At 42.7% G+C, this 12,190-nt stretch overlaps 1 long non-coding RNA gene across 2 annotated transcripts in view; it reads left to right on the forward strand.

The window, feature by feature from the left end:
* The window catches only part of LOC139176437 (uncharacterized), a 66,820-nt gene that overhangs the window by 35,728 nt on the left and 18,902 nt on the right, over positions 1–12,190 (forward strand). For both annotated transcript variants that reach the window (XR_011560917.1, XR_011560916.1), the window contains exon 3: positions 1–12,190. This exon is cut by the window's right edge and continues 18,902 nt beyond it. This is a non-coding gene — a long non-coding RNA (uncharacterized lncRNA).

Genomic DNA, 12,190 nt, shown 5'->3' on the forward strand with positions numbered 1-12,190 from the left:
GTTATATTTGGGATCAGTTGGATGTCCCATTGGACTATCTTACAAGCAATTATAAACATGGAACAAGTGAGTAACCAAAAGGCCAGGAAAAAATTGATGGTTGACGGCTGCACACCACCTGTAAATCTGGATTCCACAGCCTGACGTTCAAGGTCGCTGCCACCCAGCCCCATCCTACCTATTCACACTCATCTCCGGTGGCCCCACAGTCTGGGCCCTCCTCTGGCCCAATCAGTCAGCAAACTGTGCTTTTCTTTATTTTTTCTCCTTGGAGTTTGTATCAATTATTGCTATTCTCTATGCCTGGGACGCACTCCCTAAATCTCTAATTATTAGCATGTCTTTGTGTGTTAGGGCCAGTGCAGGTCCTTTCCATTTGAAGATGTTTTTCAAAAGCTCCAGTGCATACTCTTCTCTTCTGAAGTACTGGAGCATTTACAGCTTGTGCTATTTGTAAAGCACTCAGTCATATACGTGTCCATGTTCTTGTTTAATCAGGTCAAACATGAATACCTACCTGGTTTTGTCAGTGAAAATATACATGCCTTGAGGGTAAGGATCAATGTTCTTGCATCAGTTAAGAATTATATTTCACTACTGAAAACAGAAACTCCCAGAGTGGCTGTAAAACACTGAGAGTCAAAGTCACTCAGTCGTGACCGACTCTTTGTGACCCCATGGGCTATACAAGTCCATGGAATTCTCCAGGCCAGAATACTGGAGTGGGTAGTCTTTCCCTTCTCCAGGGAATCTTCCCAACCCAGGGATCGAACCCAGGTCTCCTGCATCGCAGGGGGATTCTTTACCAGCTGAGCAGGAGTTTGATTTTCCTCATATATGAGAAGTATGGAGGCAAGTAACCCAAAGCTGGTTTGGCAAATCTTGATGAGAGCAAAGACCTAGCCTCCCTCAACCTTTCCACTTCGCCATCCATAGCATGGACTTGTCATTCAGAATCACAAGTTGGCTGATCCTCAGCAAGTGTAGAGTCAGTGCTGCCAGCAGGGAGAAGCGGGTAAGGCAATGGGCAAGCATGCTTGCCCGCCTCATCAGCCCTACTTTTAGCCTGCTCCTCTGGAAGCTCCAAGCCCACAAGTTCTACTACTTTGTTGGTCAACAGTTAGATATATAGCCACTCTTCTTTGCAAGCAATGCTGCAAATGTATTTTTTTAAAGTTGGACATATTAGCATCCCCACCAAAATTTGGGTTATTTTTGTGAAGAGAAGAGGTGCTGACAACTCATAGGCAATCAGTTTTTGTGCTTTGTGTCTATTTCTCTCTTTCTCTCTCATTGTGTACGTGTGTGTGTGTGTATGTGTGTGTGCGTTCTTGTTCAGACACCCACACACACATATGTGGAGAGAGACAGAGAGATGATTCTATGTATCTAGATACTTATCTCTTTATATTTCAATAATCATAAAAATATATATGAATATATATTATATGTATGTATATAGAGGTTTGTTATATTTACTGCTATATATATTTGAACATACACACACACATGAGTTAGTTAAAACTCAGAAAAATTTAATAAAGATAAGAATAAAATAATCTGATACAATAAATATGATGCTGATTGTGATGCGCAGTGTGATTAGGCACAAGTGGAGCTATTTGTATGGTATTATTTGCACAAAGTTAAACCAAGGCTTTTCAGTTGCTATAGTGGCTCTGATTAGTTTTCTAGTGGCCAGTAAACATCACTGTTAACAAGAATCTCTGAAAATGGCCACACGATCACATTTCAAAGTTAGAGGTACTGAGTTAGTGACATGGGGGTTTAATTTCTGCGTGCTTAAGTGTCCCCTTTGTTCTCTTCCACTTCCATGATTTAGTCAGTGATCTTAAACCTGTGTTTGTGATATATTTTTGAATGTTAGAATTATTAGCACAAATGAAAAGATGAAAATACACCAAAGTGAACTAAAAGGAGATTGGTTAATAATTACACACAAATCGCGGCCAATCTTCAAGAGTTTGTAGAAACATCCTCTCATATAGAGTGGTCGGTCTCCCCATCACTGTTGGTACCATGACACTCTTCACCACCCTGACCGTGCTTTCTTATGTTCTCCCAAGGTGCTGACTCCATTCGTTTATCAACGGAGCTGTGATTAGGACTCAGGTCACAGCTCCAGGCTCAGTGCTCTTCATACTGTTATTCACAACAACAACAACAACAAAAACAGCAATATAGATTTATGTAGAACTGTCCAGAGTACCTCAGCAATCATGCGCTATAGACAGGGCGAATACTACGATCCTTTTTAGATAAGGAAACACTATTTAAAAATCATGGCAGATAGTAGAAAAACAGCAACTGGGACGCTGTCTCATATTCACTGGTCATTGGAGAAACTTTCCCCAAGAGAATATACGTACTCAACTGGTAGCTCTTCACCAAGCCACCAGATCAGAAAGTCCCCATCTGAACCCCTTGGACTACTCAGTTGAGATGAGGTGACATCTGCTTGAAGGCCATTTCCTAGCTACTCTTCCTATTATTTAATCTTAGCCAATGTTATTATGTCTTAGTAGCGAAACAACCAAATCAATAAGAAAAATTAAAAATTACCATACCCTTTTGCTACACACCATTGCCTTCAATATGATAGTTGAGCTTTTAATTTTCTAAGACAACATTATCACTTAGAGTTTAGGCATCTCTTAATCTGCTGGCTGATGAAGTGTGTGGCAGGCATTTTCACACCAGGACCATATGTGATATAATTACCTAAGCATCACAAAGGAGATAGGTATAGGACCCGTTGCATATCTATTAACGGGATGACAGGGCTTAGGTAGCATAGATCAATGGCAATGCAATAGTTAAAGACAATCAGCGTTCATTGGAACTCCCTTGTTTGTTTTCTTTTGAAACCTTAAAGTTATCCAAATGGAGTGTTAATTTAAAAAAAAAAAAAGAAGAAATGTTTTCTTGGGAGAAGACAATATTTTGAAATGTTTTTAATTTATGAGAGCCTGTTTCCTTCAGTCTCCCATTGCTGCATGAGGTTGAACAAATGTTAGCTGCAACTAATTAATTAAGTTTGTAGAAAGTAGCAGCAGGGGATTGGAAACTCGAAGTGGAAGTGAGCATTTTGACTGTAAACATGTTGCCTGCCTGAGAGACTATATCTGGATTGAGTGGTTGCTGAGTTATCCAAAGAAATGCATTATCTCTGGGAAAATCAGGCTTGGCAGGGAGATAAAATAACAATGTCTCTTGCTGGCAAATCCATTCATTTATTTCCCTGGTTCATCGCATATGTTTTGCATGGTTGCAGCCACACACTATTGCTATGCCATCCTCCCCGTGTATGAAGGTGACACAGTAGACTTTCCCTCAGAAGAAAAGGAACTAATATTTGTTGAGTACACTTTTTCTGTTTCAGGCTCTTTTTTTTTTAATGTACATCATGTCATTTCTTTCTGGAAAACAGACATAATTCTCTCACTTTATAGATAAGGAAATTAAGACTCAGAATTTAGGAATTCACCCAGGATCATAGGCACAAGAACTGGGATTTGAATCCAGACTGAAGCGTTTTGAGCTACATCAGGAAGCTTTTCTAGGGTATAGGGTGGAGAAGGGCTGCAAGGAGCCTGGACAGCCTCTTGCCTGGTTTTCCTTACGGTTGAGGGAAGCATAACTCGGGGAGAAGACCTAGACTGTGCAATGTTGTTGTTCAGTCACTCAGGTGTGTCCAACTCTTTGCAACCCCATGGACTGCAGAGCACCAGGCTCCCCTGTCCTTCACCATCTCCCAGAGCTTCCTCAAGCTCATGTCCATTGAGACAGTGATGCCATTCAACCATCTCCTCCTCTGTTGTCCCCTTCTCCTCCTGCCTTCAATCTTTCCCAGCATCAGGGTCTTTTCTAATGGTCGGCTCTTTGTATTAGGTGGCCAAAGATACAGCTTCAGCCTCAGCCCTTCCAATGAATATTCAGGACTGATTTCCTTTAGTATGGACTGCTTGGATCTCCTTGCAGTCCAAGGAACTCTCAAGAGTCTTCTCCAACATCACAGTTCAAAAGCTCAGCTTTCTTTATGGTCCAACTCTCATATCCATACATGATTATGGAAAAACCACAGGAATTATGGGAAAACCACAGGAATACTGAGATCATGGCATCTGGTCCCAAAACTTCATGGCAAATAGATGGGGAAACAGTGGAAACAGTGGCTGACTTTATTTTTGGGGGCTCCAGAATCACTGCAGATGGTGACTGCAGCCATGAAATTAAAAGATGCTTACTCCTTAGAAGGAAAGTTATGACCAACCTAGATAGCAGATTAAAAAGCAGAGACTTTGCTTTGCCAATAAAGGTCCATCTAGTCAAGGCTATGGTTTTTCCAGTGGTCATGTATGGATGTGAGAGTTGGACTGTGAAGAAAGCTGAGCACCGAAGAATTGATGCTTTTGAACTGTGGTATTGGAGAAGACTCTTGAAAGTCCCTTGGACTGCAAGGAGATCCAACCAGTCCATTCTGAAAGAGATCAGTCCTGGGTGTTCATTGGAAGGCCTGATGTTGAAGCTGAAACTCCAATACTTTGGCCACCTGATATGAAGAGCTGACTCATTTGAAAAGACCCTGATGCTGGGAAAGATTGAAGGCAGGAGGAAATGGGGACAGCAGAGGAGGAGGTGGTTGGATGGTATCACCAACTCAATGGGCATGAGTTTGGGTAGACTCCCGAAGTTGGTGATGGACAGGGAGGCCTGGCGTGCTGCAATTCACAGGGTTGCAAAGATTCAGACACGACTGAACTACTAAACTGAACTGAACTGACTAGATGGACTTTTGTTGGCAAAGTAATGTCTCTGCTTTTTAATATGCTGTCTAGGTTGGTCATAACTTTTCATCCAAGGAGCAAGCATCTCTTAATTTCATGGCTGCAGTCACCATCTGCAGTTATTTTGGAGCCCAAGAAAATAAAGTCTGTCACTGTTTCCATTGTTTCCCCATCTATTTGCCATGAAGTGATGGGACCGGATGCCATGATCTTAGTTTTTGGAATGTTGAGTTTTAAGCCAACTTTTTCACTCTCCTTTTCACTGTCATCAAGAAGCTCTTTAGTTCCTGTTTGCTTTCTGCCATAAGGGTGGTGTCATCTGTATATATGCAGTTATTGATATTTCTCCCGGCAATCTTGTTTCCAGCTTGTGCTTCTTCCAGCCCAGCGTTTCTCATGATGTACTCGGCATAGAAGTTAAATAAGCAGGGTGACAATATACAGCCTTGACATACTCCTTTTCCTATTTGGAACCAGTCTGCTGTTCCATGTCCAGTCCTAACTGTTGCTTCTCAACCTGCATACAGATTTCTCAGGAGGCAGGTCAGGTGCTCTGGTATTCCCATCTCTTTAAGAATTTTCCTCAGTTGATTGTGACCCATACAGTCAAAAACTTTAGTGTAGTCAATGAAGCAGAAATAGATGTTTTTCTGGAACTCTCTGGCTTTTTCTTTGATCCAGCGGATGTTGGTGATTTGATTTCTGTTTCCTCTGCCTTTTCTAAATCCAACTTGAACTTCTGGAAATTCTCGGTTCATGTACTGTTGAAGCCTAGCTTGGAGAATTTTGAGGGTTACTTTGCTAGCATGTGAGATGAGTGAAGTTATGCGGTAGTTTGGGTAGTTTGAACATTCTTTGGGGTTGTATTGAGGTCATTCTTGAGGTCATATTGGAAGATAAAACCATACCAAAACAAAAGACACCATCTTTTTTTCTGGCAGGAGTGGGTAAGTTTGTTACTGGCAACCAAAGAAATCTCCCTTGGAGTATTTCTACTTTACTAAACCTCTTCTTCCTTTACCTGATCATTTTAGATTTTTGGCTGGAGGTAGGGGTTTTAGTTCTGCTTAATTTCTCTCTCTAGTCCTGGATCTTCTAGGCTTTTCACAGTTGTATTTCTCTGGCTACCAAGTGAGTGAGCATCCCTGGGGAATTCTGATAGAGAACCATCTTGGTTACTAACCCTGAAAAGCAGTGTCCAGGCAATCATTTTTGCCTTTGGGGTGTGTGAATTATCATTGGAACAGGCAGTCAAAAAAGAACAGTATAATGGATTGTACTTGCTTTTCTTGATTTGCTCAACTAATTTTTAATAATAGACGCTGCACAAATATAACAAAATAGATTGTACCTACCTGGGGACAGTGGGAGCATACTGAAACCCCTAGAGATTAATGGATTTCAACCAGTGTCCTATCTTGTATGCAGATGAAAGGATAGATGTATCTTGTATAATCTGAATATTTATCTGTGTCTACAGTTTTCTGGGGAGGCCTGTGGCAGGCCTTTTCATTGTTGTACCCACTTGTTTTTCCCTGTTCAGTGCTTGAGGTGATTTTAGTCAAACCCGGTTCTCTATCGATATCCTCAATGCATGTAGCCCGTGCAGTCTGGAATTGTGCTTGTCTGCTCAAACCAAGAACCAAATGTACACATTCATACCCCTTGCACATAGTCTCCCTCATTATTCATTTCTCCCACAGCAGTCTGGACTGGGGAGAGTCTCCCACTGTTAGGACTGTGGCCCTTTGATTTGGGGCCCAGATCTCCTTCCTAGTTCTTGCCCTTTTCTCTCCCAGGAGATGGATCCGTATCACTCCAGATCTTCAGATCTCTCTCTTGCCCACCTCCATGTCACCTTTTCTGCTGCCTGTGTCAAATCTCCCTCTGCCTGTCTTGTGTAAGGGTGATTGTGAGTATATAGAGAACCTACCTGAATAAATGGAGAAGGCAATGGCACCCCACTCCAGTACTCTTGCCTGGAAAATCCCATGGATGGAGGAGCCTGGTAGGCTGCAGTCCATGGGGTCACTAGGAGTCGGACACCACTGAGCGACTTCACTTTCACTTTTCACTTTCATGCACTGGAGAAAGAAATGGCAACCCACTCCAGTCTTCTTGCCTGGAGAATCCCAGGGACGGGGGAGCCTGGTGGGCTGCTGTCTATGGGGTCGCACAGAGTCGGACACGACTGAAGCAACTTAGCAGCAGCAGCAGCCTGAATAAAGCAGGATAACCTCTCAATCTCAAGATCCTGAATTACATCTGCAACATCCCTTTTTGCCATATAAGATAATATCTACAGGTTTCAGGGATTAGAACCCAATATCTTTGGGAGACATTATTCAGGCTATCACTCTGGATTGCATTAGAAGCCCTGGAAGAACTTCTAACCATGCATCGCCCACACTCCACCTTAGGTCACTTCAGTCAGAAACCATCTAAGGCTTGGGCTTGGCTTGGGCTTATTCTTTAAAAGCTTCTTAGATGAATCTGAAACAACTTCTAGACTACTAGGCTGAGAGCTACTGCACTAGAGAATGATGATGGAGGGGTCGTAGTGACAGGCAGGGTGTCTCACTGGAGACTTCTGCTGCTAATAACCGTGTTGGCTATCAGCACTGTCTGAATGAAGCCCTCACTTAATACACGTCTTTGAAAGGTTTTCTGATTTTCCTTCATTGGGATCTTGGCCCTGCCTCCTTCAGTTCTTGCTGCTGCTTCTCCGTGAAGCCAACACTGACTGTGTGATGCCCAAGTCCATCCAAGTTGTAAAGAATGCATAGAGCTAACAAGTTAATAGGGATCAAACTTACCTGACCTGACCTCACACAAATATAGAGTTGAGTGTTCCAGAGTTGAAAGTCCAAGTCTGAAGAACATGCCCTAAGGTACCTTTGTAAATTAAAAAAAAAAAAATTAACTTTGGTCTGAACTACAAACCAACCTTAAAGGCAGATCCAGAATTGGAAAGTATGTCAGAGTCCTCCAGAACTCACCATTTGTTTTGGCCATAAAAAGGGAGTAGTTTTTTTTTCTTTCTTACTGTATCCACTTATCTATGAAAATATTGATTTTTTTCAGTGAATGTATTTGAAAAAAATGGTAATTTGGTCTATCAAGATCCTTGTGTTATCATGTGCTAAGAATTTGATAGTTTGGGAAGAAGAACCTATTTTGGGAGTGCCTCAGTAGCTATTTATTTGCTAGTGGATCAGTGTTTTCAGTGCCAGTTTGAGAGACATTCCCAACCCTCACTCAGCACTGGGCCATTAATTTGAGGGAAGCCGTCTTTGCTTCTACAAATCACTAAATTGTCTCTGGAAGGGTAAAAATGCAATGATATCATTTTGGAGGCTTCAGCCTTTTCATCGTTGGAACTACTGATAGGCTCCATCGACGAGGGAATGCTGGTAATACCTGGAAAAGTGTGGATTGCATCCTTAAGTATGGGGAATATTTAACTGGGAATCCTTTGTGGATGGGTCCATTGTCCACATAGCATCGTTCTTCTGACACAGTGTATTATCACCCTACCACAGTGCCACATCCTGTGTTTTACTATTTGTTGCTGATCATCACCTCAACTGGGGCTAGACATCATTGAAAAGAGTCTATGAAAATATGATGTTTCATTTGGGAAGTCCTTCTATAATCTTTCTCCTTGTAGCTAGCCTCTTTTTGATCCCATTATTGCATGCAGCTTATTATCTCATATTACTTGGTAAAAATAGTAAATGTGTCTGCTTATTAGTGGGCTTTCTTTTGTGTACCCTTTCAATTTAGGGAAGCGGGTGGTGGGGTTCTTTTCTGAGTCTTCAGTACAGAGCATGTGAATGCTCAAGGTTTGAATTTATGATGGCCTTCCTTTCTGAACCCCGCTTTTAAGGCTCTCTATTTAACGTTATTTAACATATCCTTTCTTTTCCAAAGTGGCGGCTTCATGTCCTATGAATATCTTGCCTTTTCTCTTGATTACCCCTTTAAGGTGGAAACAGAGCTGTTGTCCATTTGCTAAGTTGTGTCCGACTCTTTGTGACCCCATGAATTGCAGCACACCCAACTCCCCTGTCCTTCACTATCTCCTGGAGTTTGCTCAAACTCAAGTCCATTGAGTCAGTGATGTTATCTAACCATCTCATCTTCTGGAGCCTCCTTCTTCTCTTGCCCTCAATCTTTCCCAGCATCAGGGTCTTTTCCAGTGAGTCAGCTCTTCGCATCAGGTGGCCAAAGTATTGGAGCTTCTGCATTAGTCCTTCCAATGAATATTCAAGATTGATTTCCTTTAGGATTGACTGATTTGATCTCCTTGCAGTCCAAGGGACCCTCAAGAGTCTTCTCCAGAACCACAGTCTTCAGCACTCAAAAAATTCTTTTCTGCTTAGCAGCTTTGGCAGGTGGTCCCAGTAATACCTTTCTTATCTAGGAAGTGGTTCAATTATTTTCATCTCTAACAAAATGATGAACTTCAGAGTATTCGCCCAAGGATAGAGGGTGCAAAGAATGGAATTGCTAGCCTCACCACCCCCATGTGGAGTAAGATACCTGAAAACAGCCTCACTCTCAAGCATAAATTCCCCTCTTTGTCCAAAGAGTAGCAGTGGCCGAGGCGTTGGCATGCAGATACTTGCAAAGTGAAAATGGATACACTTCCACACTCCTCATTCCTGGCCTGGAGGACAGCCTGCCAACCGTGCATGCATGTTGGTTTGGCACCGAGACAAATGTTCCCTGGAGCATAGACTGAAACCACCAAACTGATATCATGTGGGACACCAGCCAAATCCTGACCTTGCTCTCTGTAGGTGAGTGGCTGTGGAATTAACCCGCTATGGTTTCCTGCTCCAGCTTGATTGGGGGTCTGGATTTTTTTTTTAAATGCCATATTTGAATACTGTCGCTCTCCTCACTCCACTGGTATCTACCAGCCAGAGAACCAATCTCCTGGTCTTCCCTTGTGAGCAGTGGGCAGCTATTTAGCTCTAAGAAATAGACAAACCACACGATTTCTTCTTACCCCTTGAGAGGGAAGGGCCACTAAGGAAGTAGTTCCAAAACTGTGCCCGGGGTGGCAGGCACTGTGGCCAGCATTGTGGGCATCTGTGATCACTATCTGTTCCTTTTGCATCCTTCTATTCTACATTTTTCTCCCACTGCTCCAACTCCTCCCCTCCTCCCTCCTTTTCTTTTTCTTTTTTTTTTTGTTTCCAACCCTTATTTATTCAGAGCTTCCAATATTCTAAGTTTTTCATGAATTCAGGGCTTTAATTTAGCATGTGGGGTGCTGGCGCTTCCAGCAAGCTGCTTTGGTCATTATTTCCAACTTGAGGGAATAAAGAGACAGCAGGGTGCAGGGGAGAGCGAGGGGGCTGGAAGCCAGAGGCGGCATCCTAGAACTGGGTCTGCCTCTCACTGGCTGTGGGACCCTGTCTGGACACGCCCTGGTTGCTGGCCTCAGTTTTCTCCCGCAACAGGCTGGGGAGTCAGGATAAGATGATTTCTAAGGCTTGTCTCACGCTCTCACTCTATGGGGCTCACCGGCCACGTGAAATCCATACTTGGTTCAGCCAGTCTCCCATTCCTTTTTGTTTTGAAAAACTTTCTTGTTCAATGGATGAATGAGGAGATGTGAGCAGAGTCCCTAAACTAGATTTCTCCAATGCAGAATATGGAAGGGAAAGCTTTTCTTTAAATCAGTTTTCAGGGGCTAGAGACAAGGAAGAAAAAAAAAATTGCACTTCCTGTCTTGAAACGAGAACCAATGTTTTCCACCAGGATCAGAAAGTGATTCAAGTGGTATTTGCTGTTTTTTAAAGATCCGATTTCTGTACTGTAACAGAAGCATGTATACTTGTGAGAGGAAAATTGTACTTTTGGAAGGAAAAGGTTAAAGTTGGCTACTGATATTCATCAGGAGATGGATATTTAATCTTTAATCTCTTGTCCTAGGCCTCTACTTTGGATCAACTCATTATCCCGAATAAACGATGTGTCATTCCCATTATTTATGTTTCACTGCAGCCAAAGTATCTGGACCTCGTTTTAGTAAGCGCCATTCATTTCGACCCATTCAGTATTAATCTCCCTGCTAACATCTTTCCTGTTCTATGTGCTGTCCCCTATTTGCTTTTATGTTTTCTGCAGAGTGTTTATAAAAGGATAATCTTTTACAAAGCAGACAGAATTTTTGTGTATAAACTGCTCTGTTTGAATGCCTCATTGATATACCATCTAAAAACTGAAGTGTTCAGCAAGATTAGCAAAGCCCTGAGCTATGGAGCTGGGGGAAAACATGAGAACCAGCCCCTTCTCTACAGGAGGCAAAGGTGACGAAAGATGCCTGTCTTTCTCAGTGGGAGTGAGGCAGAGCTGTTCCCCACGCAGGCCCCCATAGGCCTGGCTGCCTCCAAACTAAAGGGGCAGAAAGCAAGCAGCCCAGAAGTCACTGGAAAAAGTGTGGTGGTCCAGTGACTTTCTTTTCTTGGAGATTTCTGGGAAAATGCCATGGCTGTGCAGATGCTGAATTTACATGTGGTCCTCCCTTTGGCTAAAGCCTTTTCAACTTTCCTGAATTACCTGCATGCTATGGCTTAGCTATTCTGTGAGCTTCAGACACTTGTGTTACTCTGGTCCACCCTGTGGAAAGGCAGTAGCAGAAACAAAATAAGACTCCAAGAAGGATGACGGTCTCCTCTGCCTCGTCCATCTTCTTTCTCCAGGCATTGGGATCTCATCCAAGCAGCCCTCTTTCACAGAGAGGAGGGAGGGAATCACTTCATTTCACAATGGACAAAGAAGGTTCCTTTGTGGAATTTTGCATGGCATGGGGTCTCAAATACGCCACTGATGAAAAGTTAACAGATGGACTCTGAGAATAGGAATACGTTCAAGAAAAAAAAAACATTTAAAAAAATCAGTGGAAGGGGGTTGAGTCTGGCCACTGTAGATGCTGAGTGCGGGAAGCGCACTGAGCAAATGCTTTGGACCTTAGACAGGGTGAGTTCAGCTGGTAGAGACGAATGGAAGCATCTGAACACAGACTGTGCTTGGGTTTTTAGTTGGCAATGTTGTGGGGAAAAAAAAAAGTCCCAAGATGCACGGTGCCAAAAATTATATGTGCCTTCAAAGAGTATTTTTTTCCAACAAATTGATCACTTTGATTACTCAATCACAAGGCTTGTTATTTTCTCAGAAGTGCCCTTTGCATACATGGGCATTTTTGCCTACATTTCCTCATTTGTTAGGGAAAAGTTCAAAGCAGACGTGGTTGTGCTACTCTCATGGCATAAACCCTTAAACACGAAGGGCCTGCCAAATCTTTTCTGAAGATCTAAGCTATAAAAACACTCAGAATGTATCCATCAAGACTGTCGACAGTCGGC

Source organism: Bos indicus, chromosome 16 (assembly GCF_029378745.1).
Source record: "Bos indicus isolate NIAB-ARS_2022 breed Sahiwal x Tharparkar chromosome 16, NIAB-ARS_B.indTharparkar_mat_pri_1.0, whole genome shotgun sequence".
Classification (NCBI taxonomy): domain Eukaryota; kingdom Metazoa; phylum Chordata; class Mammalia; order Artiodactyla; family Bovidae; genus Bos; species Bos indicus.